Raw genomic sequence first — 25,967 nt, 5'->3', positions numbered from 1 at the left:
GGATTCTTTTCTGGTGTGGATGGATTAAATATGATCTTTTATTTCTATCTAAATGATCTGATTGAAAATATGATTGTTCACTAAAAATGTTACCATTAATGAGCACCTTTATATTGATTATTTTAAAACTGAAAACTATAAAAATGCCTGTAAATTAGTCAACAATGGTTGCCCCATGGATATTTAAATAACAAATGCTGATTCTATGGAAGGTGTATATTTATACTAATCACAAAGGCAGAAGATACAGGTGCTATAACACATTCAGATGAATGGCACAGAAGCAGGTAGCTGCCAGAGGCTCCAATTTCCACAAATGGCACAAAAACAATTGAGTAATCCTCAGTGCTTCACTACTGAAAACACAGCTTCACAAACAGATCCTTTAACTACCTGCAGCCACCCAGTGCATCAGATACAGACTCAAAAGAATAAAGTAATATCAGATCCTGGATAGTATAAAGAAGTTCATACAATTTTATTTGCACATGATTACAATTTAAAGCAAACAGGACCCATATGCTTTAATACACATTACACAATGGATCAAGTTCTTGTGGTCAGTTGGTCAGTGATACACTCGCCTACTCTCCAACCCAACCAGTCTCGCAGTTCCTTTGTCAGGGGTATTTTTCATAGATACGATCATAACTGGTGGGGATATGATGGTACGGTGAATTCTTTAGTGGTGTGGATGGATTAAAGCGGACCTAGATCCAGTCCTAAACCCAGAACTGCCTCTCTGCTCTAAAAGATACGTGACAACATAATAAACTTTAAAGAAAAACATTTCTTTGTTACAGCTTACAGGACTCCTATAATAAATCTGCAGCATAAACTTCCTAGTTTCATGGGAGCACAGAAAGAGTTAACCACCTGTGTTTAAATATTAGCGCAAAACTCAGCACACACCTCGGCACATTTCAGACAGCGCTGATGGCTCAAATTACACTTGTGATTACTTGCAGATAAGGTAGAATTAGACAGGCTGTTCTCTCTTAATACATATAGGGTAGATTTATCTGTGTTTTCCTTGTCTCCTATGCAACAATTTAGGTCCACTTTTAGACAATCTTTTCTTTCAATCTGAATGATGTTATGGGAAAAAATATAATTTGCTAAAACTGCACATTTAATGGGCACATTTGCATTGACAATTTTAAAATTGAAAGCTATAACAATGTTAAATCATATCCAGTAGTGAATATTGGCCACCCCTATCTAATGATAATTAACATAATGATAGAAAGAAAAATCTTGGGGTTGAAAGGCCTGTAAATCATTTCAACAGTATAAAACATAACTTTTCCTTTTATTACAATATACTGTAATTTACAGACACATGAACGTTACACTTGCATGTAAACTGTGCATATATTACACAGGTAATGAATATCGTTCAATAAGCAGCATAAGGCACATTTTGTAGACCCAATATGACCGCTTCCTCGGAGGCAGAAAATTGCAATAGAAAATCAGTGACAATATAAATAAAAAAAAAGTCAAATAGTACCCCACATGTCAGTATAGGTATGTTCACGGTATCTTCCAGGTGAAAATCTTTCATCTAGGTCAAATTAGGCAAATCATCCCACATCAGTTTATTATGTAAATCATCAAACGCGCTACCCAGCATGTGAAGACAGCAACAGGGGCAAAATGCCCATCAATAAAATCAGTGTGCAGCCAGTTAGAATATTGGTTTATGCAAATGGCCACCCAGCAATATAGCTGGATATTCTCCTAATTTCACTGATGGGCACTTGTTGCTGTCTTCACTTACTGAATAGCGCATTTGATAATTTCCATAACAAACAGATGTGGGCTGATTTGCTTTAGATTTTTTTATGATTTTAATTGTTATTATGATTTTTATTATTGTTATGATTGTTGTTATTGTTATGATTTATTTTCATTGCCATAAAGGGTATCCTATTGTAATAGATTTTTGTGAATTTTGGCATGCAGATTTACTATTTTAATTGATTTATAAAGCGCCGACATAATCGTGGCGCTGTATTATAACACATGTACTACTTATGTGATTCTTGTTTTTCACTTGTCCTGAAGAAGTGGACAAGGTACTGCAAAATGCATTCTCACACAAGTTTCTTCATTGAGGTAAGTGATTTACTTACCTTCTTTTTGGGTGCCTCTTCCCTCCCAGTGTATCCCTAATCTTCCATTTATTTATTTGGGGGGAGGGGACAGGCTTGAAGTTCTCTTAGAACTTATAGAAGTTTTTTGTTTCTTTGTTTTTTAGAGTGCAACCAATCTAGACCAGAAAAGACCAAAAGACCCAAGTGAGGACAGGCTTTCCTCACTTGCCTTATACTGTGATTGCTAGTGCTGTAAACCGTGTTTGTGAGTACCTCTCTTAAATATCTATTGCATTATCTGGTATTGCTAAATTACTTAACCAAAAAGGGGGATCTCTATGTCTTTTTGTCTTCTGGAAGAGCCTTTGGGCTACTTCAGACAATTTGTTTGCCACTAGAGTTGTTTACTACTAGTATTTGCGAGTACATAGCTACTTGTAATCGAAATTTAAATTAGTCAGTGCTGCCCGCAGAAAAGGGGGGTTAACTTACTCCTGCGTTACTCCTACTTCTATGAAGGAAGCATGGGAGTGACGTAGAACACAACATGAAATTTGTGATGTTCATTTCGCCGCAGCTGGGTCGTCATGAAAGTCGTACGCTATTGAGCCGTTGAATCGGATGACTCCGGCGCAAAGCAATGCCCGTTAGTGTACTGGACCCCATACACTTTCTTTGCTGCTGTGTTACTCTGCGTGCAGAAAGGGTAACGCAATGGGGAAAAAAAGTGCACAAGTGTAAAAAGGGCTTTAGAGAAATTGTGCCCACTATCAGTGTACAGATGTGCTGCTTAGATCTCTGTGAGTGGTATATTCTGCCCTATGGGGAGGGTATGTGGGAAGATGAGAATAGGGTTTTGCGACACCTCACAATAGCAGTTGGAGTACTATCTAACTCAGTGGATCACTGAAGAAGAAACATATGTACATATGTTGTAGGCCTCGTTTCCATGCCCACATGGTGGGAAACACCGGTGGCCGTTGCAACACACAGCACCGTGTTGTTCTGCGATTTTCCTGGATGCAGTTGTGATCCCATTAATTTGTAATGAATGGAATTGCACAGTGAACACGCAAAAATGCATGCAACCATGCACTGAGATGCCATTGTGAATTGCAAAAAATGGATGGGGACACTAAACAGTGCAGTCTAAGCACCTCTAATGTCCCTGCAGATCACATCACTGAGCGCTGCTGAAAATTCAATTAGCAACGCACAAGTGGAAACAATTCCTAAGCCATAAACATAGCGGATCACTGTCAGTGACACCTGGGATGATGTAGTTGTGACTATTGAAAGCTAATTCAGTTCTGGCTGATATTGTCATAGACAATATGGTGTATAAATCTTTGGGTGAAGCTGGGATTGCTCAGAGCAAAAACAGCCACCAAGGTTTAGCTGAATAGATAGTTATCAGTAGGTGAAGCAGATAAATCTACTATGTCTATGGACACATCCTCATCCTCCGCTGGTAAAAAGCATGTAACCACTTCAACTATTAAACTGCCTAGGTGGAAAAGTGCTCATTCAAGGGCATGTAGTCATGTCTGTTGCAATCAGATGCACATTCGGCATCCTTGCTGAGAACCCATAATAGTGAGGATTGACCATTGCTCATGCCAGCGCTGCAGAACAACACACGGCACTGGGAGATTACAAAGAAAGACTGTGAAGTGACACACAGGAGCAGCGCCAGAAATAACTCCTTAGAAGTAAATTTTGAATGACATTCTTCAGCCTCAAGTTCTACTTCTAGAGGTACCAAGCAACAAGACTCAGGCCCATGGACACAGCAGCTACGTAGCTACATTGTCGTCATCTAATGGAGGGGGAGGGGAGGACTAGCCATACAGATACAGCAGAACAGCATTTTATCTGGGGCCAAACGATAATTACTCTGCCAAGACCTTAATCAGCTCACAACTGTACACAGCAGAAAATGACTTGAACAATAACAAAGACCAAAAATTGCTATATTCTACACATTCAGAGTCTCTTTGGTCCAATCTAGGCGCCAGCAAGCAAGTTCATGGGGAAACTCTAGTCGATTTCAATGTTCTGTTTTACAAATGGAAAAAAAACAACACAAAACAGCTGTTTATTATTGATTAAAGGACAACTTTAGTGAGAGGGATATGGAGGCTACCATATGTATTTCCTTTTAAACAATACCAGTTGACTGGCTGTCCTGCTGATCCTCTGCCTCTAATACTTTTAGCCATAGACCCTGAACAAGCATGCAGCAGATCAGTTATTTCTGACATTATTGTCACATCAGACAAGATTAGCTGCATGCTTGTTTCTGGTGTGATTCAGACACCACTGCAGCCAAATAGATCAGCAGGGCAGCCAGGCAACTGGTATTCTTTAAAAGAAAATTAATATGGCAGCCGACATATCCCTCTCACTGCAGTTGTCCTTTAAGTAGGCAACCATCTACAGTTTATTCTAGGGCAACATCCAATCATTTAACAAAATATTCAAGATACATATGAAATTAAATCCTAAATTCATGCTGGATTTATTCCACCCTTAATGATTGTTAATGGATAATTTGCGTGACATTATGGGAAATGATCGATGTATAGACTATCAGTAGAGATGTGTGGCCACCTAAAGGCATCATGGTCACTTGGCAGGGCTCCAGACAATGCCTGGCAATGGAGAAATCTAGGCTGCACCAGCTAGAGATTTCACACCTGATGTCAAATACTTGCCAACCAAGCATAGAATCCAGCTTTGCAAATCTAGATACAGCATGTTTCCAGGCATGCAGATGGTCTTTAAAATGACTGGAGGTAGAGCGAGTAGCACAGTGAGTACCTTCAAAATGGAAGAGCTGAAGCTCTCTTAAGGCCCGTACACACCTCACTGATTTTTTTTTGAGCGGCAAGTGTTCATTTCTGTGATCTTGCGCTGTGGGTTAAGGCACGCAATCAAGCGAATGATGCTTAGCGACGGACGGCGATAGCGACCGTCACAGCGAATTGGATCTTTAAGATCCCAAATTACCAAGCACAAAGTATGACGATCACATTCACGCCCGCCGTGTGCCGTTGCTTGACATCTCGCATACCAGCCAGGCGGAAGATGGTTCGGGGAGCACTCGTCGTCGTGGGGTGTAGCTGTGATCCATCTTCCTTTGTCACGAGGTGAGTATTCAGCTTTAGAGAGTGTGCTGCAGTTAAGTGCTCTGCACATGCACAAGTTTGGCTTGAGGATTACTACAGGTTATGCTGGCACAGCGACACTATAGTGTGCCTCCACTTTGGTAGTATTATTGGATTCAATCCCTTTCACAATGTAGCTACTCAATGCATTCTTCATCTGCCTATGGCCCCTTTTACATGTTGGTATGCGTTAGTACGCGTTGGTATGCATTTTTTCCTTAGGAGTGCATTGTGAAAAAGCTTTCCATTAAAAAGTGGGAACTGAGCCATAGAAAAATATGGGCATTACTTTGAAAATTAGTTTTCTGTCAGATATAACTGACAGTAAGGGCTTGTTCACACCTAGGGCGTTTTCGCAATTTTTTCAGCGCCGATTCCATATGGGACAGTTCATATCTGCGCGTTTCGTCTGCTTTCCACTGACCAAAGCACCGCCGGCCCCATTTCTGGGGTGGTTTCGCGATAATGAAAGGTATAGGAAAAGCGCAAAACGCTCACAAAATGCTTTATGCAGCGATTGCGTTCGCGCTTTCATGAATAAATACATTGTTTTTATTTTTTTATGGGTGAAAGAGTTCATTTCCTGACTGATGTCAGGAAGTGAAAAAAACAGAATAACTGCAAAAGAGCTTAGAAAAGCGCTTTACAAAAAATCGTAGTGTGCAGGTAATCGCCGGGAGGGGGGAAAAAATCACTCACATAATCGCAAAACGCTAGCTATTGCTATTTTAGATGTGAACAAAGCCTTACTGATTAAGTGTAAAAGGACCCTAGTTGGTTTTATGAATTGTTGTATTTCCTCTGTTATCAACAACATTTTCAATAAAACTTATTTGAAAAAAAAGGACCCTAAATATGCCCATTAACGGTACAATAATTTTGCCAAATGCGATCTTTCAATGTGATTTTTACGATCGAATTGTATAGAAAATGTGCCATTTATGAAGGCAATCGATAAGGAACGATTCTTTGTTTGATCGCTAAATAGGATTAAATCGATCCGCTAGTTGGATTTCATGATTGCATTTGAAGAAAGAATCGTTCAGAAAATGTGAACAATCGATAATTGCCTTCTGATTAGTTACAATCGATCAAATCACATCGGAAGATTACATTTACTGAAAAATTGTACCATCAATGGGCACCTTTACAGATTTTGCAAAACTAAATTGTTGTCTATCAACGCTGAGATGCCTGCTTGAGGGGTAGCATTTCTGAAATGTGTAATGGGAGGCTCTATGACTGATAATGGCGTACTAAACGGATGCAACATTTCATAGCCTATACCCTGTAATAAGACTTGCATCCAGCTAACCTTTGCTGATTAAAATGGAGCATTGTGAATGGACAATAATTTAAACTGGAGAAATGGGCTATGGAAACAGTGACAGGCATGAGGCGCTACGAATAAGTCTAATTTAGCAACTAATAGAAACCTAGAATGAATTTAGATGAGGACAGCTTGGTAATAAAACCCTGATAAAAGATGTCATTTAGCAAAACAAGAGTATTAGAAGGTGAAAGCAGACTGGAAAGTGCCATTCTCGCCAAGATGAATGGAAACTTCACGAAAAGGCTTATTTCAAGGCTGGACAAAGCTATAGAGCTGGGTGACTAATGCACCTTTAAACTGAATCCAGTTTAACAACTTAACAAACACTTATCCTAATAGCTAATCATTACATGTCAGAGCAGTGAACACAAAAACATTTGTAATCAATCACTGACCTACCGATGATGGGTAGGTTCGTCCATCCGGCCGGCGCGAGTCGTCCGGTCTCCGCTGTCTTCTTCTCCGCTCCGGGCTACAGGGTTGCAGCTTTACTGAACTTCCTGTCCCGGGAAGAAGTTTAAACAGTAGAGTGCCCTCTGCTGTTTAAACTTCCCCTGGACAGGAAGTTCAGTGAAGCAAGCTAGCCGGACCAGAGGCCAGCGCGGAGAAGAAGACAGCGGAGACCGGGCGAGTCGCGCCGGCTAGATCAGGTAACGTATCGCCTCCGCTCCGGGCTCCGGGCTACAGGGCTGCAGCTTCACTGAACTTCCTGTCCCGGTAAGAAGTTTAAACAGTAGAGTGCCCACTGCTGTTTAAACTTCCCCTGGACATGAAGTTCAGTGAAGCAAGCCAGCCGGACCAGAGACCAGCGCGGAGAAGAAGACAGCGGAGACCGGGCGAGTCGCGCCGGCTAGATCAGGTAATGTATCGCCGGCGGGCAGGTGGCGGCAGCTCCACAGATTGTGATCGGTTTCATGCTGAAATTGATTCACAATCTGTTTGCAGTAAAGGCAGCCGTAGAATCCCTCTCTGATGAGATTTGATCAGAGAGGGATCTATCTGTTGGTAGATCTGATGGCAAATCGACCAGTGTATGGCTACCTTTAGAGAGAGATCTGTTGGCTGCCCATACACTGCAGGCCGATTACCAATCAATTTCATGCTGAAATGGATCTCCGGAATCAGCCTTGTGAATCCGCATCTGATGCTGTACCCCTAATGTGCAAAAAAGAAGTAGCATATCCATATAGTTTGCATTTACTGAACTGTTCTTGAGGTCTGTTGCAGTGTTCGCTGCAATCGCGGGCGGGCGCATTCCATTCCATTGAAAAAATAGCATCATGTTTACTGTGCACAAGAGTGGTGCAGGTCAGAGTTTGCGCATTGTAGAAATGCAGCAGACAAATCCATACATGAGAGCTGTTGACTGTGTCGTGAGCCACAAAACACTTTGTCCTTTCTGTGTAACCTCTTGCTTTTCTATTAGGTTTCACCTCTGTTAGAAGGTTGTGTTTTTATGATCTTTGGAGTGACCACACTGATAGCGGAAGACCTTAAAAGCAGAGCAAGGACAGCTTTCCTTTACACACGCATATAGTGGTTGCTTGACAAAGCAAACCTGGTTTATGAGTACCCTTCCCTATACAGTATATTAATTATATCCGTTTTGTACTACATACTACACTTTATTGGGCTCCCAGTGTCCCAGTGTTTCTTGTCTAATGCTACGTACACACATGCGACAACGATCGTTCGTTGAGAACGACGAACGAACTTTTAATTGATGAAAGAACGACCTAAGTAAAGTTAGTTTTTAAATGTGTGTAACGATCTGATCGTTAGAACGAACGTTACATCACATAAAGCAACTATTGCACTTGCGCATAAAAATGAGAAGTTTCATGGAGAAATAGCGAAATGCGCATGTCAAGCCTAGTACGAACAACCGTTTCCAACGATGTACTACTTTTGCAAACGATCGTCGTTGGTAAAAATCCGCCAAGCTAGATCGTTAGTTTTTAACGATCTAGCTCGTCCGTCGTTAGACTTAATGATCGTTGGTTGCTTTTTTTTAAACGATCGTCGTTTGAAACGATCGGGGAATGATCGTTTCAAACGTCTATAGTCGCATGTGTGTACGCACCTTTAGGATAATATACCACTCCAAGAGCCTCTCAATTGATTCAATCTAATTGTCAGACAGGTAGCATTTTTAGAAAACAGTAATACAACGGGAGTGTTCATAATTTTTCAGGTCCGTGTAAAGTGATTCTGTAATGAAGTGTCTCTCAACACCATAAAACTGGTGTTTGCTAAGTACCTTCTAGTAACATCTGAACCATAGTCGATTAACCATTTCAGCCCGTGGGTATTTTTCACCTTAAGAGAAATTTTTACATTCAGTGCTCCTTCCTTTCATTTCCCAATAACTGTATCACTACTTATCACAACAAAATGATCTATACCTTGTTTTCTCCACCACCAATTAGGCTTTCTTTGGGTGGTACATTATGCTAAGAATTATTTTATTTTAAATGCATTTTAACGAGAATAATAAGAAAAAAAATGGAAAAAATTCATTATTTCTCAGTTTTCGGCCATTATAGTTTTAAAATAATACATGGTACCGTAATTAAAATCCACACATTTGAATTGCCCATTTGTCCCGGTTATTGCAACGTTACATCCACCACAAATTTTTAGCCCATAATTGAATAATAATATGCCCTCTTGACATATATTGAAACATTTTATTCCCAAGTCAGTAGGTGTAATTTTACTATTTGGCTACAAGATGTCCTCACCTAGTGCTTCCTATTCGCGTACAATAAGTATGGCATAGGAAGAAATGTGTTGCTACATTGTAACTAGGGAAGTGACGCAGGCCTCAATGGATGCCTGCGATCACAGTGGCCTAGAGGGAGATTAATGAATCGGTGGTAAGCGGCGGAAATCAGCGCGGGAGGAACAAAACAGTGATTATTCTCGGCGGACGAGAATGGATTGGCTCAGGGGACTTTTATCCCCTGCAGCCAATCCCCCCTGTTGCTGGCAACATCACGATCGTGTGCTTCTGCCCGCACAATAGCGTGCACAGCTCCCCAAGCTGCAGGGACATGACTAATGCACCCCTGCAGCTGTAGCAGCTGCCGCTGCAAACTTGGATCTCACATCCCAGCAGCAGAAATGGTTCAAAAAAAGTTAGGTAGAGGGAAGCCTCTGAATAGTCCTAAGGCCTTTCATGTCTTACTCGCCCCCACTGTTGCCACGCGTGGACCCTCTGAACGTATCCGACAAGGGCTTGTGCGTGAACAAGCACAGCCGCATTGCATCTACACAAGTATGCCCAGTAAGCTGAAGCTGCTCGTCCAAGTGCTCTATGCTACTGTGCAGGTGTGGCCACACTCGCACAGGCATTAGTAATAATAAACAAAGAATAATGATAACAGCCACAGTGCACAGTAATTTTGTGTATCAGGCTAGATTCACAGTGGGACGTTGCGTTTTGATGCCACGTTAAAGTCGCACCGCAATCTTACAACGCAACGCGCCCAAAAAGTGGCAACGCAGCGTTACCGTCGCATACAGCAGATACAGTAAAAAATACAGGCAATGAAAAGTATGCTTCCAAGTCATTACTGAGCATGTGCAAACAGTCCAACGCAGCTAATAACGTGTATAACGCACTGCATGCAGTACTTTTACTTAACGTGCAGCGTTAGACACCAACGCAACGTGTGCACTGTGAACAGGGCATTGATTTTTCATTGCAGTGAGTTATTCTGCGTTAAATGCTGTTTTAACGCGCGACTTTAACGTCCCACTGTGAACTTACCCTCAAAGCTAAATTAAAAAATACTAATTTAGCCCTTGTTCATATTATAGGCATTGCAGTGCGCATTTTAGCAACGCTTATAAAGTGCAAGGATAGCAAAAGTGCATAGACTGCACTGTCTGACATTGTCACTTACAGTATGCACTGCTCCATTCATTGTATTTGCAGTATTTAACATCACACACAATATAATGCATGATGCACTAAATACCTACCTTAAGCTGTATTTCATGTATTAACAAGCTACATGTTTAAATGTTTTAGTTTTCCTAGTAACATGTGAGCAGAACATGGAGGATATACCGTTTCTGTGTATGTTTAAACCTTGATAAGGGCATACATCAAATATGGGCACCAGGAAAAACGGGCGTATGGTATAGACAAAATTTTAAAATAGTATCTATAACAATCTTTTTATTGCTTCTTCATCTTTATCTGACATTGAATAATAAATATGTTAAAATAACGATATTATAAAGGGCACGGGGTGAAGCCGAAATTACAAAATATCGTTTATAACAATGAAAACGAAAATATAGTTCAATTCTCAGCTCTACCTGTTCAGTAAGCCAGCACCTATTTAGTAAGGTATCCTTGGGCTAGGGCCAGGAGAAAAGGGCAATATAAATATTATATGACGTTTCTTGTCTTTGTCTAGGTTAACACTTGAGCGGATGCAAAATAGGCACGGTAAGCTCCACCCATTTTGCATGTGCCCTTCGTTCACCTGTCGCATCGTTCACGATCGCTGCCACTCACTGCCGCTCAGTCCCTCTGAACTTTGCCTGGAGGATTGCATAGACCAATTCTCCCTAGGAACAGGGAAAATCTTCTCTGGCTCCATTGCAAGCTGACAAGTGTGAAAGTATTTTATAAATAGGAGCCGTTCACTGTCAGCTTAGCGATGAGATGAGAACAGACAAAAAAAATTCAGTTCTCAGCGCAAGTGGGATCACAGCCTAAGGACATTTCTTTGTCCGGTCTCTGCTCATCGTTAAACTGACAGTGTACGGCTCCAATATCCGTTCTCAGCTCAAGTGGGAACACAGCCCGAGGACTTTTTTTGACTGTTCTCCGCTCATCGCAAAACTGACAGGTTCCGTTCACACTTATCAGTCTGCAACGGATTCATTGGATCCATTGCTGTAAGGGGGCGGCACCTTTGTGCAGTAGACAATAATCCCGGAAGAGCTGATGCGTTCCATGGTGGTAATACATCTGCCCCAGACTACACCGGGACCACAGCGGACCAGCGCAAGTGAAAAAGCGAGTCTAAACAAAACGTTCGTAGTTCAATACCTGTCAGGTACAACTGACAGAAAACTGACGCAAAACTGACAGGACAGGACTGGAACAGAACTAAACAGATCTATGTGTGAACCCAACATAAGGGCTTGGACACAACAAACATATTTGCATGCATTACTGCAGACCACAAGCACATGCATTTTCTCATAGAGAAAAACACTGCAGCATGAATTTTTATTCAAATGATTGCACAGTCACAGATTGAAAGGAGAATTCAAATGCGCTGAAAAAAAAGCATCAAAACACCCATGCATTTTCTGTGCTTTTTGGTGTGTACAAGCCCTAAGTGACTAAGTTATTAATATGAATATAACTGCTGTAGGACTTTCCCTCACCTCATAAGACCTGAGGTAGAAGCCACATTCAAGAATGGTATAGAACCTCTTAGAATGTCTACTAGAACTGGACTTATTTCCACTAGACATAACATAACTTGGATAAACAGCTTTAAAATGCACTATATACGGTAACTCATGCAGGAACATATTTTCACAAAGGTTGCTATGCAAAACAATTTTAAGAAATCATGCACTATAAATATATTTTAATAAACCTGCATGATTATCCAGGCTTCCCAAACAATGTTCTCCCAAGTCTCAGTAGGGTTAGTGTTCAATATTGGATCTGCTTTCTGGGATAGGAATTTATCCACTCAGTTTCGGAGACTGGTTTCTACAGAGTCTAAAGGTAGATTCCTATTAGACATCAGACAACTGAGACTTCGCAAAGCATCATTTTGGGAGACAGGGTGGACAAACTTAATATTAAGGCTGCATACAAAGTACCTAATGACCTCTTTCCCAAACTGTGATTCCTTACAAATCTGACTTAACAGGACAAATCTTTGAATCACTGAAGCATAGGGCTGGTTCACACTGACTTCTGCCAAGCTTCTGCTCAGCATTTTGTTCAAATGCCAATGATTTTCTTTTTTTTTTCAAAAATGCCAGCGTCTAACAGCTAAGTGTAATGATCCGCTCAGCTGCCTGCGCAGGCAGGCAGTTTTTTGACCACTGTTCAGGTCTGCATTCTGCAGGTCTCTGGGAAAGAGACCTTTTGTCAGTTTTGCAGCTTGTTGCTGCTGAGTAATTTGCATACGTTTGTCATGCAAATTGCCTAGCCACATCCTCTGGAGGTTTGTACTATAAATACCATGTGATATCACAGACCTGGGCTGGTCATAAGGGTTAGTCCTGTGAAACACTCCTGGAGTGTCAGCCTTGCTCATTGTTTAAAGATTAGCTTAGAGTAATTCCTGGGACTGCACTAGGCAGATTCCCTAGTGCAGTTAGGATTTGCCTAGTGCAGTCCCGATTGCATATCTGTTTTGTTTGTCTGTTGCGATTGTTCTGTCCCAGCGGTGGTCGACAGGAAGTCGTTCTGATCTTTGTTCTTGGAGTATAGCTGGAGCAGCGGTTGCTACCAGCTATCTCATCTAATCTGTCTTGCCTGGATCGCACTCGCCTTGCGCTAGTGCTGTGGATCCGTCTCCCTCACTTATTCCTGTTTTCGTGTATCTGTCTTGTCTGCCACGAACGCTTGCTGGAGGCTCGGTGAGGTAACCGTTAAGCAAGCGCTCGCGTCCTCTGTTTCATGTTTGTCTGTCGGTGGTTAGTTAGGCGTGCTTGTCTCTGTTGTGCTTAACACGCGGAGACCGCGCATAAACGCGTGCACTGTTGCGAATGAGTGCGGTGTTCGCGTTTAGTTAGCGTTTGTTATTTTCCTTATCTTCTCATTGTATGATTTGCTGTGCCTTTGCTACTCTCGCCTTGCTGTAGCCTTGTGTCACCTCTGGCAATCGCCTCTCCCGTGATTGCGTTCCTACTTTATATCTGCTGTTGTGTATGCATCGTCACGGGTTGGTGACTAGTTTGGTGCACACACATACAATCTGTCCCTTTGCTCAATCTCATTCGCAATCGCTTCTCAGGCGATTGCGTTCTCACTCGGTTTCCTTTGTTGTGTGTCCGCCGCCGCAGGTTGGCGGCTAGATTGGTGGACATACATACATTCCTCATCTGTGCTTATTCAGTCTTGTGTCGCTGGTAGCAATAGCCATCTCTGGCGATTGCCTTCTCACCTGTTCTTCATGGTTGTGTGTTCATCGTCGCAGGGTGGCGACTAGATTGGTGGACACACATACCCTCTGTCACTTTGATCTCTCTCTTTCAGGGCTATCTTGCCCTGCGTCTCTTCCATCGTGCAATTCCTGTCTGGCGTGTGTGGCAGGGCAGAGGAGCTGTTCCTCTGCACTCCACAGCTCCACCTGCCAACAGGAATTTCCCTCTACAGGTACATTGCACCTTTTGCTGGGTTCCCTCAAATTATACGCTTGTGGAGGATTTCCGCAGTGTCAGCGCACGTCTTGTGCGCTGATCACGGAGAGAATTCCACAATCGTTACACTAAGCTTTCAATGCCTTCTGAAGGATTTTAATGGCTTTCAGTGCTTGGCGTTTCAGAGCATTGCGCTTTCTGGGCTTTTGGAGGAAAGGGCTGGGATGTGTGTCTGCTAGAAGTGGAAATACAGGCTTTTGTTAGCTTTCATTGGCTTTCAATAGCTTTTTCTGGCATTCAAATGCAACGCCAGCAACAGCAAACGACTTCTAGAAGCTGCTTGTTGCTTTTGAGACAAGACGCCGGGATCTACTGACAGGCTTTCACAAAAGCCTGCAAGAGCTTCTACTATACAATCCTATTCACTTGCATGGGACAGTGCTTGATCCCTAAAAACATTGCTTTTGCCCATCGCCCAATACGCTGCATTTAATGCGTCCGTGTGAACCAGCCCTACAGGTGCTTTCAATTTTCTGTTACAATTCAGCACATTGCTAGATACAGGCACCATTACAATCAATAGTAAAGAATGAAGTGGAAAATGCCCCTTTGGATACACTATTAATAAAAGTGGAGGCTACCAATATAAACAATAAACACTGATAGATGGTTCTGCTTTAGGCCGGCTTTAATGCCTGTACTTGTTATTACGTAAACACCTAGGGGCTAGTCTTCATTCATGGTAAAAACTGAATGTTTTCTGGAGCTTTGCATGTCATCAGCAACATCCAGAGTACTTAACCTCAATGTCTGGCAATTTCAATAAAGTTCAGCTACATTATGAAAAAAACAGCATCTCCCTGATTATTGAAAAGCTGACATGTTCTGACCTTTTGCTATGTAGTCTAATGAGAAAGCATGAGCTGTGGACATGTGAGGCAGACATGGCATATGTAAACCACAATCTGAGTGGTTAATATAACAGTCTTAACCAGCACAGGGTATTGTGATGTACAGCGTATGTATAACGGGATGCCTCTTGGGCATAGCTAGGCCACATATTGATCTACGCTCACAGACATTTATAAAAATGAACTGATCCCCTGGGCTCCTAGCACACCTCCCACCAGACACATGAGTGAAGACTATATTCGGAGCTAACAAATGGCCACTATTAAAGATAAGAGCACTCAAGGGAAACCTTGCCGTCGTACAGTTATTGAGAACACCATGCAAGATGCTGGTAGTGCCATTAATCACATGAGCAACACAAACTTTATGAAAAGAAGACAAAGAAAGGCATGCACAATATATCTGTAAATGTCACAAATTTTACACTACCTAAATTAACATTATGCAAACATTTCAAGCAGTAGCAATTATTTTTCTGTGTGCAATTCAGTGGCATTCCTAGGGTATTTGATACCTGGTGCTGATTATTTACAGACACCCCCTCTTCCCGAGGGAAAGGAGTGGGTGTCAGCATTGCATGATGTGGGCGGAGCTAACTGTGATCTAACAGTGGAACACAAAGACACTGGACCCGACTTTCCTCCCAAAACACAGTTAGGCGAAGTGACCCTAAAGATAACTAGACGTGTCCCCCCCTCCAAAGAAAAAAGATCTACACACATTCCACACACTGTGGGGAACACTGCTGAAGTAGCGTATCTATTCCATATCATTTAATATTTGTTTAGTACAAAGCCTTATCTGTTAAAACAATTAAAGCAAGCCCACTTCCATGACTTTTTTTTTTTTATTATTATTTTTTTACTTTCCCTCTTACTACCCTCACTGTGTACTGTGTACCACCTCTGGATACCCCTATATTTACCTCTGAGGGAGTTAAACTTCACATTCCTGTGACATCACCATCCAGACATGGAGCTGGAGCGCTCAGAATCTCTCCAGGCTCAACCAGTGCTGTCTAACTCCTCCCTCTCCCACAAACCTATGCACTGCAAGCTAGGTACCCTTCTATCCCACATTGTCATGTTCTTCCTGCAATGTCACTTGCTTGATAGACTGAGGAGGTCAATGACAATAACAGCTACAGTGTGTCATCAGTGGTAATGAGAGGGGATGAGGGATGTGAATGCCATGCTCTTTAGCAGAAAAGAAAGTGGGACCCCAGGCGGCTACAATGATGCATCGGTCTACCTCCAGATGGTAACGCAGTAGTGCGAGCGGAAGTCATGCTGCAGTTATCTCCTCTGTTCCGCCCAAGCCCAACGATGTGCTCCTGCTGTCACAGCTCAGCTCTCCCCGTAGCAACCGGCATCTCTTCCTGAATCACGTGAATACAAGTGTCAGCACTAGGTGAAGAGCTGAGCCGTGACAGGTGGTTGGACATCTCTGGACTCCGGCATGCAGGTAAGATAACAGCACAGCCTCTGCTCACAATACAAAACATTACATGTCAGCTGGGGGAAGAACAGGCACAGCTGAGACAGGCTGCTGCACAGGTCTCCAGTGTAACCCCTTACCATGGTGAGCCTGGGGTGGCCTGCTCCCACCGCCTCCACCTAGGTACGCCACTAGCACAATCCTTCCCACAGAGTCCTTAAAGCTGAATGCAGAAATCTATGAATTCTAATCTGTACATTTTCCTGCCAAAAAACTCACACAATGAGTAACAGTAATACAGAATATTATAAAATAATCTTCACTACCAATTTTTTCATAGAAAATCCTACCTAATAAGAGACAAGTGTCCCTGCGTACACTGTTCCTGTGTCCCTGGGTCCGTGCTTATTGTTTCTGCGCATGTGCACAGCACGGACCATTGGGACTGGAGGACGGGGCCAGTCAAGCAGGAAGGTGTGCCCGCGTGCATGTGTGGCGGGTGCACACGTGCACATGTGGCAGGTGCGTGTGCATGCGGTGGTACCACAGTACACTAGAGCCCAACGGGCTAAGGTGACTAGTCCTCAATAATGTACTGGTTAAGGGCTCTGCCTTTGACATAGTGGAACTGGGTTAGAATCTCAGCTCTGCCTGTTCAGTAAACCAGCACCTAGTCAGTAAGGAGTTCCTTGGGAAAGTCTCTCTAGCACTGCTACTGCTACTAGAGTGCACTCTAGTGGCTGCCTTACAAGCGCTTTGAGTCAGAAAGGAAAAAAGCGCTGTACAAATACAAATATAGGAATTACCACCAGTCAGCACTGCTAGCACTGCTCTACCAATAACCCAGACTGCCAGGTCAAGCTCAGCAGTCTAGGATACACACTACTCATTAGTCCCCGCAAGCTGGGAAAAGACCCCTCCTACTTGTTAATGCAGTCTGGGACACACCCACCCTCATTAGTCACTGAAGCTGGGGACACACTTCCTCCTCACAGCAGAAACTAGGTCGCTTAACACCCACACAACACTCATCCCACAGTACCAGAAGTAGAGAGAAGGAAGACCAACGATGCATAACAGCTGCATGCTCTATAGAGGAAAAAATGAATTTACAAGGATATACAGTGGTGTGAAAAACTATTTGCCCCCTTCCTGATTTCTTATTCTTTTGCATGTTTGTCACACTTAAATGTTTCTGCTCATCAAAAATCGTTAACTATTAGTCAAAGATAACATAATTGAACACAAAATGCAGTTTTAAATGATGGTTTTTATTATTTAGTGAGAAAAAAAATCCAAATCTACATGGCCCTGTGTGAAAAAGTGATTGCCCCTCTTGTTAAAAAATAACTTAACTGTGGTTTATCACACCTGAGTTCAATTTCTGTAGTCACCCCCAGGCCTGATTACTGTCACACCTGTTTCAATCAAGAAATCACTTAAATAGGAGCTATCTGACACAGAGAAGTAGACAAAAAGCACCTCAAAAGCTAGACATCATGCAAAGATCCATAGAAATTTAGGAACAAATGAGAACAAAAGTACTGTAATTGAGATCTATCAGTCTAGTAAAAGTTATAAAGCCATTTCTAAAGCTTTGGGACTCCAGCGAACCACAGTGAGAGCCATTATCCACAAATGGCAAAAACATGGAACAGTGATGAACCTTCCCAGGAGTGGCCAGCCGACCAAAATTACCCCAAGAGCGCAGAGAAAACTCATCCGAGAGGCCACAAAAGACCCCAGGACAACATCTAAAGAACTGCAGGCCTCACTTTCCTCAATTAAGGTCAGTGTTCACGACTCCACCATAAGAAAGAGACAGGGCAAAAACGGCCTGCATGGCAGATATCCAAGGCGCAAACCACTTTTAAGCAAAAAGAACATTAAGGCTCGTCTCAATTTTGCTAAAAAACATCTCAATGATTGCCAAGACCTTTGGGAATATACCTTGTGGGCTGACGAGACAAAAGTTGAACTTTTTGGAAGGTGCGTGTCCCGTTACATCTGGCATAGAAGTAACACAGCATTTCAGCAAAAGAACATCATACCAACAGTAAAATATGGTGGTGGTAGTGTGATGGTCTGGGGTTGTTTTGCTGCTTCAGGACCTGGAAGGCTTGCTGTGATAGATGGAACCATGAATTCTACTGTCTACCAAAAAATCCTGAAGGAGAAAGTCCGGCCATCTGCTCGTCAACTCAAGCTGAAGCGATCTTGGGTGCTGCAGCAGGACAATGACCCAAAACACACCAGCAAATCCACCTCTGAATGGCTGAAGAAAAACAAAATGAAGACTTTGGAGTGGCCTAGTCAAAGTCCTGACCTGAATCCTATTGAGATGTTGTGGCATGACCTTAAAAAGGCGGTTCATGCTAGAAAACCCCCAAAATTCCTCCAGAGCACTGTAAAAGATTTGTTGCAAGTTATCGCAAACGCTTGATTGCAGTTATTGCTGCTAAGGGTGGCCCAACCAGTTATTAGGTTCAGGGGGCAATTTCTTTTTCACACAGGGCCATGTAGGTTTGGAGTTTTTTTTCTCACTAAATAATAAAAACCATCATTTAAAACTGCATTTTGTGTTCAATTATGTTATCTTTGACTAATAGTTAACGGTTTTTGATGAGCAGAAACATTTAAGTGTGACAAACATGCAAAAGAATAAGAAATCAGAAAGGGGGCAAATAGTTTTTCACACCACTGTATATACTATAGCACTACAGTTACTTTTTGTGAATAGTAATCATTCCCAGGTCATCTCTATACTGTACATGAATATGGCAGCCTCCACATACCTCTTTATTTCCTTTTAAGCAATACCAGTTGCCTGGCTATTTTGTTGATCCTCTGCCTCTAATACATTTAGCCACAGACTCTGAGCAAGCATGGAGCAGATCAGGTGTTTCTGACAGTATTGTCAGATCTGACAATATTAGCTGCATGCTTGTTTCTGGTGTGATTCAGACACTACTGCAGCCAAATAGATCAGCAGGTCTGCCAGGCAACCGGTATTGCTTAAAAGGAAATAAATATGGCAGCCTCCACATACCTCTTGCTACAGTTGTCCTTTAAGTAGCCACCCTCCCCAGTTTAGATAGGCAGATGAACCCCCAGTATGCGGTAGCCCCCATAGGTAGCCAGATGTAATTCCATTATTAGGTAGCCAACCTCCTCGGTATAGGCAGCCAGATGTTCCCCCAGTATTAGCCCAGTATTAGGTAGCACTCTTTCCAGTATAGGTAGTCAGATGTGCCTCCAGTATTAAATAGTCCCTCCAACATGCAGAGTCGCTGTAGAAAATCTGCTTCTATGATTAACACTATCCCTACCTAATTGTCTTAATAAAACCTTAACCCTTTAAACAATCCTTAGAACTAATCTGCCTCTTGAACTATAATGAGTCTTAACTTATCCCAATACAATCATCTGACCCTAACCAAAATAATACTCACCATCTGAAGTCCTGACAATTACCTCCGGCACTGTTGGTGCTGAATACACCATAATAAACTGTTTTGGAAAGGTATAGGTTTTACAATGAAACTTCCTCAGTCCTTGTGAATAACTGCATCCAAATAAAGAGTGAAGGAAGAAAAAGAAGAAAGTCCAAAAATAAAAGTCTGGAGTTCTAAATTATAGGTGAGGTAGAACAACACATAACAAAGAATTCAATAGAAGCCTTATATACTCCCCTCAGTAATAATGCACAGTCTCACAGAATTACATCATGCTGGCGAAGGCAAGGGTAGCATTACTTTTATCTGAGCTGGACAAGTCCCAGGAGCCAAGCAGACCAGGTGCCTAAAATAGTACTGCTGCCACATGACTTTTTTTTTTTTTTTACAACTTCTGTATTGTTAATAGACTTGTTCCTAGCTTAAAGAAAACACTGCTGTGAATGGTTATTTCTAATTAAGTCTCAATTCAATTGAAGAGGAGATTCAATTATGCCTCCACCCATGGTGTATCCAAAAGGGTTGACAGGTGTCTCAACATGGGGGAGGAGTCAGCAAAAAGATGGACACAGCATGGCAGTCTATGGCAGCCGCTGTCTAGCCACTACTCAAAGAGAAACCGTGACCAAGGATTGAACTTCATTCCAATCAATAGCTGATACCCCCTTTGCCATGAGAAATCTTTTCCTTTTCTCAAAGGGATCATAAGGGGGCACTGTATGGCTTATATTGTGGTGAAACCCCTCCCACAGTGTGTTGTCGGCACCTCACAGCACTGAGGTACTGACATCACACTGTGGGAGCCTTGTTGCATTATGGGAAATAACAGCTGTTTACAACTCTTAAAAAAGCAAGCAGCATCTCCTTCCAGTGACATCACCTTCCAGAAGTAAAAATGTCACCATGTGAAAATGTCAGCATGTAAATCAAGGAGAGGAAAGATTTTACAATGAGCAAACACTGACTACCATATTTTTAGCACTATAAGACGCTCCTAACCATAAGACGCACCTAGGTTTAGAGGACACAAACCAGGGAAATAAAAAATGTATACTAAACCTGGTGTATGCATGGTGAAGGGGCATCTTGTGGATTATGCCCCCTTTGTACCTCATGCCCCCTTGTATCTCGTGTCTCCTTCGGTCCTCCGCTGTCCCTCTTGAGTATTGCTGTGTCCCCATGTGTCTGCCTCTATCCTCCTTGTGTCCTCCTCTATGCCACTTTGTGTCCCTTTCTTTCCTCCTCTATGTCCCTTTGTGTCACCATGTCCTCCATTTGTCCTTCTGTGCCCTAGCCTGCATGGACACAGTACAGGGAGTACCTGACATTGCAGCGGGTTGAAGGTGTGTATTGGCAGGTGTTCACAAGTCAGGAACTCCCTGCATTTGGACTATAAGACACAGTGACTTTTTCCCACTTTTGAAGGAGAAAAAGTGAGTCTTATAGTTCAAAAAATACAGTAAATCATTTATACATAATTATTGTAAAAATTAAGCACTTTTTTTATTACATTATTTTCACTGGAGTTCCTCTTTAAATGACATATGGCCATTAGGTAATTTACAGCAATTATTCACTTGTTTACACACAGAAGCTGCACAAAACTTACTCTGCATTGACGTACCTTACGCCAATGACACGCTAACAGTTGAAAAAAAAAAGAGAACTCGCTCTATTTTGCATGTTGAAGACAAGACACAGAACATTTATATTGCACTTTTCTCTTGGCGGACTTAAAGCACCACAGCTGCAGCCACTAGGGCGCACGCTATAGACAGTGGTAGGGAGTCTTGTCCAAGGTCTCCTACTGAATAGGTGCTGGTTTACTGAACAGCAAGATTCGAACCCTGATCTCCTGTGTCAGAGGCAGAGCCCTTAACTTGTACACTATCCAGTCACATGAGAAAGTCACATGACCACAGACTGGCCACTCCCACTTTGTGAACTCTCTAGAACTCTTCACCACTCTTTGGGAACTTGGCTGTTGGAGACATGTGCCCACTATATGGCATATTAACCCTCTAAACATATTGCAGAGTGAGAATGAGTGGCAGCCTGAGCCCCGCTTCCTCCTAAAAGGCCCTGTGGCAAGCTAAGAGATGCTGTGAAGATGCAATGCACCACCTCCAAAAGGTAGGGGGAACCAGGAAGAGCCCAGTCTGGTGTTGCCTTATATTCCTTTCTTTATTTCAAATTAAAGCATACCCACTATGAGGAGGGGATCAAATTCAGATACCACAGCAGTCAAAAGGATAGTCCAGAGACTTCCTAGATCCTCTTCCAGCCCACTAATCCTGCACAGGACCCTGTTCTTCATGTGGCCATGTTCTCGGCTATGTACAAGTACATCCGTACTAGACATATTTGTGTAATGTCAGTACATGCCCAATAGAATGAAGCAGCTCTTGCACAGCTATTTTCCACTGTGCACTAGTGCTCCATTTTACTGGGTATTCACAAACCTTATTCACACATGCCCTGTCCAGGGGGGCTTGTACATGGCAGAAGAGTGGCCAGAAGAAACCGTCACAATGGTGAAGGGGATAGCACTCTTGAATTGCAGCAATAAGGCCCTGGTTCAAATCCCAGCCAGGGCACTATCTGCACAGAGTTTGTATGTTCTCCCTGTGTCTGCGTGGGTTTCCTCCGGGCACTCTAGTTTACTTCCACATCCCCCTGAATTGACCTTGGACTATGATGGACATATGACTATGGTAGGGATTAGATTAGATAAGACAATTGACTGCGTAAAGTTCTGCAGAAGATGTCAGTGCTTTATAAATACTAAATCATAATAAATAGCTGTTCAGAAGGTGAGGGGGTCCTAGTAAAGTGCTTCAAGTTAATTGCTTTTAAGTGTTCTCAGTCAGGCACCGCTGTTTACCTAACACATAAACATTATCTGGCTCTTTAAAAACAACACTCACTTGTTGAATCAAGAGAAGTATAACAAGTTTCCTGAGGTCATTAATGAATAAAAGTATCCATAAAATTGTCACATGGAAACACAGCCAAACACTTGGTGGCACAGTCAGTGACAATGCATTGCTCTCTGTATGCATAGCACCAGACTAAAGAACTATTTTCCATACCAGCAGCAATATAAGTTTCATCTCTGAGAAATATGATTCTCTTACACACATAATTATCCTGTCAACATCTCACCCAAAAAGCTTTCAAAGTAATTCCCCCTCTGCACAACTTCAAGACAACTGTTAAGTGCTTCAAATACACAAGTAAGAGCTCCAGCTGAATTCATTATGATTCTAATCTCAGAATACAGATCTCTGGTCACCAGCCTTGCTGTCACAATGAAACAACTGGAGCAAACAAGCAAATGCAAAAAAACAGGCAGAACCCAGCATTCTCCAAGCACGAGACTGGCTTCCTGTGCTATGTGAGGCACAGAAGGAAAAATAATTCAATTTAGTGAATTGTGGTATTTGTAAGGTAAATTGCTTAGTAGAAAGATAAAAATGGATAAATTAAATACTCTAATCTGCTTTTATATACAGTATCCAAAGTTTAGATTTGAAGGGCCACAAGTTATCAGTTACAGGCTGTACATGCTGGACAATACAGAGTTAAATGATTCTTGTATTGGTTAACTGTTTAAATAACAATATTATTGAGGAACTGTAGGGAAAAAAACGTAAATAATAAAAAAAAATTTTTTTTTAATATTCAGTTATAAATTATTTAGGCAGTGTTTACCCCATTGTAAAATGAAAATCTTTCCTTTCCTTAAATTTATCACCGGTGGTGACCTCTTTAATCCTGTCCGGTGATCTCTGCAGAATGTTTGGTCACTGTAAGTTTTACATCCAGAACAAGATATATCTCACCTCCTCGAAAGTTGGGAGGGGGGGATAATTCAGCGTAGCTAATCGGCCTACAGTAAACGTTACTGGGAGGGTGCGTCTACATTCCATATCTAGTAATATATAGTAATATATAGCTATTGGAAACGTTTTTGATGCTGAAACCAGGAAAATTACTGTAAAAGTGGGTATCCTACATCATTTACTGCATTCTGCTATCTGTCACTACAGTTCCTCTTTAAGCTTTTCAAATATTATTATTCTGTATTTAGATAGCATTGACATCTACTGCAGTGATTTACAGGGTGCATATTGTCATGTCACTAAAGCTTTGTACACACGCTAGACTAAACATGGCAGAGGCAGTCAGCCAGGGCCATCTTTGCTGGGAATAAAGCTAATGTATTGTTTAATGGTCTGGAGTGCCTGATCATCTCAGCACATTATTACTCCCCTTACCCCATATGACGGATGCCACATGGTCGTGGGCAATGCCATTGTCCTTCCTTCCCCTTCTGTAGCAATGCTCACTCAACTATAGCCTAGCAATAGATCTCTGCAGCACTCAGCCCCAATCGTGTCTCAGTCCCTATGATGACAGTGGTGTATGCATTTTAAAGGCCTGTTCACAATAAAAAAGCAGTGCTGAGTAGCTGCTCTGCTCCACATATAAGGGTTGATTCACTATCACTATAGCTCCCCTTACTGCACACTTAGCGTGCCTTATCAGAGTCCCCTGCACTGCGTGCTAATTTCCCAAATGTTGCCCAAGCTTTGAATAAAGGTCCTAGGTGGAAGAACACAGTGGCTGAGCACCACAGCGGCATCCCTAGTCATGACTGAACCCGGTGCTGTGAGCACCTGCAGCCTTATGGTAGATACGCAACTGCAGTGGAAGAACCCTGCAAATACTTTTTGGATCTCAAGGAACCCCTGCAAGTAAATTTTGGATCTCAAGGAACCCCTGAATTTATTTTGCAGGTGGCATGGTCTTTAAACGCTGATGTGGCCATGTATGCCATATTACAGCGGCCTTCATTATACTGTCTCTTTATTCTAGTGCTTTTTTATTAATGTGCTCATTATTATTCTGACCACCAATTCATCTTCTTTTTACATTACCCCCAATTATAGTGTGAACTTTATCATACTTCCTCCAACACCCGTGATGGGAAAAGGAACCCCTGCAGAGTACTCAAGGAACCCCTGCAGAGTACTCGAGGAACCCTGGGGTTCCAGAGAATCCTTGTTGAGGAAGCCTGGCCTAGCTAGAAAGCAGCTCTCACTTCCCAACATAGAACTGAACTGTTATCTTTTCACTCAGTACCCCCTACACAGTCTAAAATAATGATCTAAGTAACAGCAGAAACAAGCATGCAGCTAATCCAGTCAGATCTGACAATAACGTCAGTAACACCTAATCTGCATATGCTTGTTCAGGACCTACGGCTAAAAATATTACAGGCAGGGGATCAGCAGGACAGCCAGGCAATGGGTATTGCTTAAAAGGAAATAAATATGGCAGTCCTTTAAAGCATACCTGAAGCGGCCTGAAAGATAAAAGATAGATGGTCACCTAAGTAGAGGGAAAACTGGATAGTCTAGAGGCTTCCCTGATCATCATGTGGTGCACTAATCCAGATCAGGGTGCCTTAAGCCATATTCAACAAGGACTTTTTATATATGGTTTTGTAGCTGCGCACCCATTCATGTGTGAGCACGACTGTACTGTGCATTTACCTTTGTAGCAGCACAAAGCCGCTCATGCGTGGCTTCTTTCTTTGTGCACATGGGGCTCCTTGTTACTGCACAGGCACTGACCGTAACTGGGCATGTACAGCTAAGCTTGTACATAGATGGGAGCATGACCGCCAACAAGAACACGGTCCTGGGCAGCAGTGGTGAGGTCGAGAATCATCTAGGAAGGCTCTGGAACATCCTGAGCCTTCCCACTACTCTAGGGATCTACTGTGTCGTAATTAGGTCATAATAATCCAATCCGATTTTTTGTATAGCGATTTTCTCCTGACAGACTCAAAGCGCTCAAGAGCTGCAGCCACTGGGATGCGCTCATGAGGCTACCCTGCAGTGTTAGGGAGTCTTGCCTTTAACTCCTTACTGAATAGGTACTGACCCTAGACAGGATTCAAACTCTGGTCTCCCGTGTCAAAGGCGGTGCCCTTAACCAGTACACTATCCAGCCACTACCATCATTCAGATGAATAGGAGCGTTCATCTCTCAACATTTACTGTTAGCTATCGCCTGGTCATATGTTGCAGTTAGTAGCATTTTCCCAGGCGCTGTATGCAGTGCCTTGAATTCAATTTTGTTCCCGGTTACATTAAACTCCCTAGGGCTCTTAAACGTGACACAACAACAA

General features: G+C 42.4%; 1 protein-coding gene across 11 annotated transcripts in view; it reads right to left on the bottom strand.

Annotated features, from left to right (window-relative positions):
• Positions 1–25,967, bottom strand: part of CACNA1D (calcium voltage-gated channel subunit alpha1 D) — a 665,324-nt gene that overhangs the window by 619,735 nt on the left and 19,622 nt on the right. The gene's annotated exons all lie outside the window — the stretch shown is intronic.

Source organism: Hyperolius riggenbachi, chromosome 9, assembly GCF_040937935.1.
Source record: "Hyperolius riggenbachi isolate aHypRig1 chromosome 9, aHypRig1.pri, whole genome shotgun sequence".
NCBI lineage: Eukaryota > Metazoa > Chordata > Amphibia > Anura > Hyperoliidae > Hyperolius > Hyperolius riggenbachi.
The sequence above is the reverse complement of the archived record's forward strand: the minus strand, read 5'-3'. Positions and strand labels throughout refer to the sequence as shown.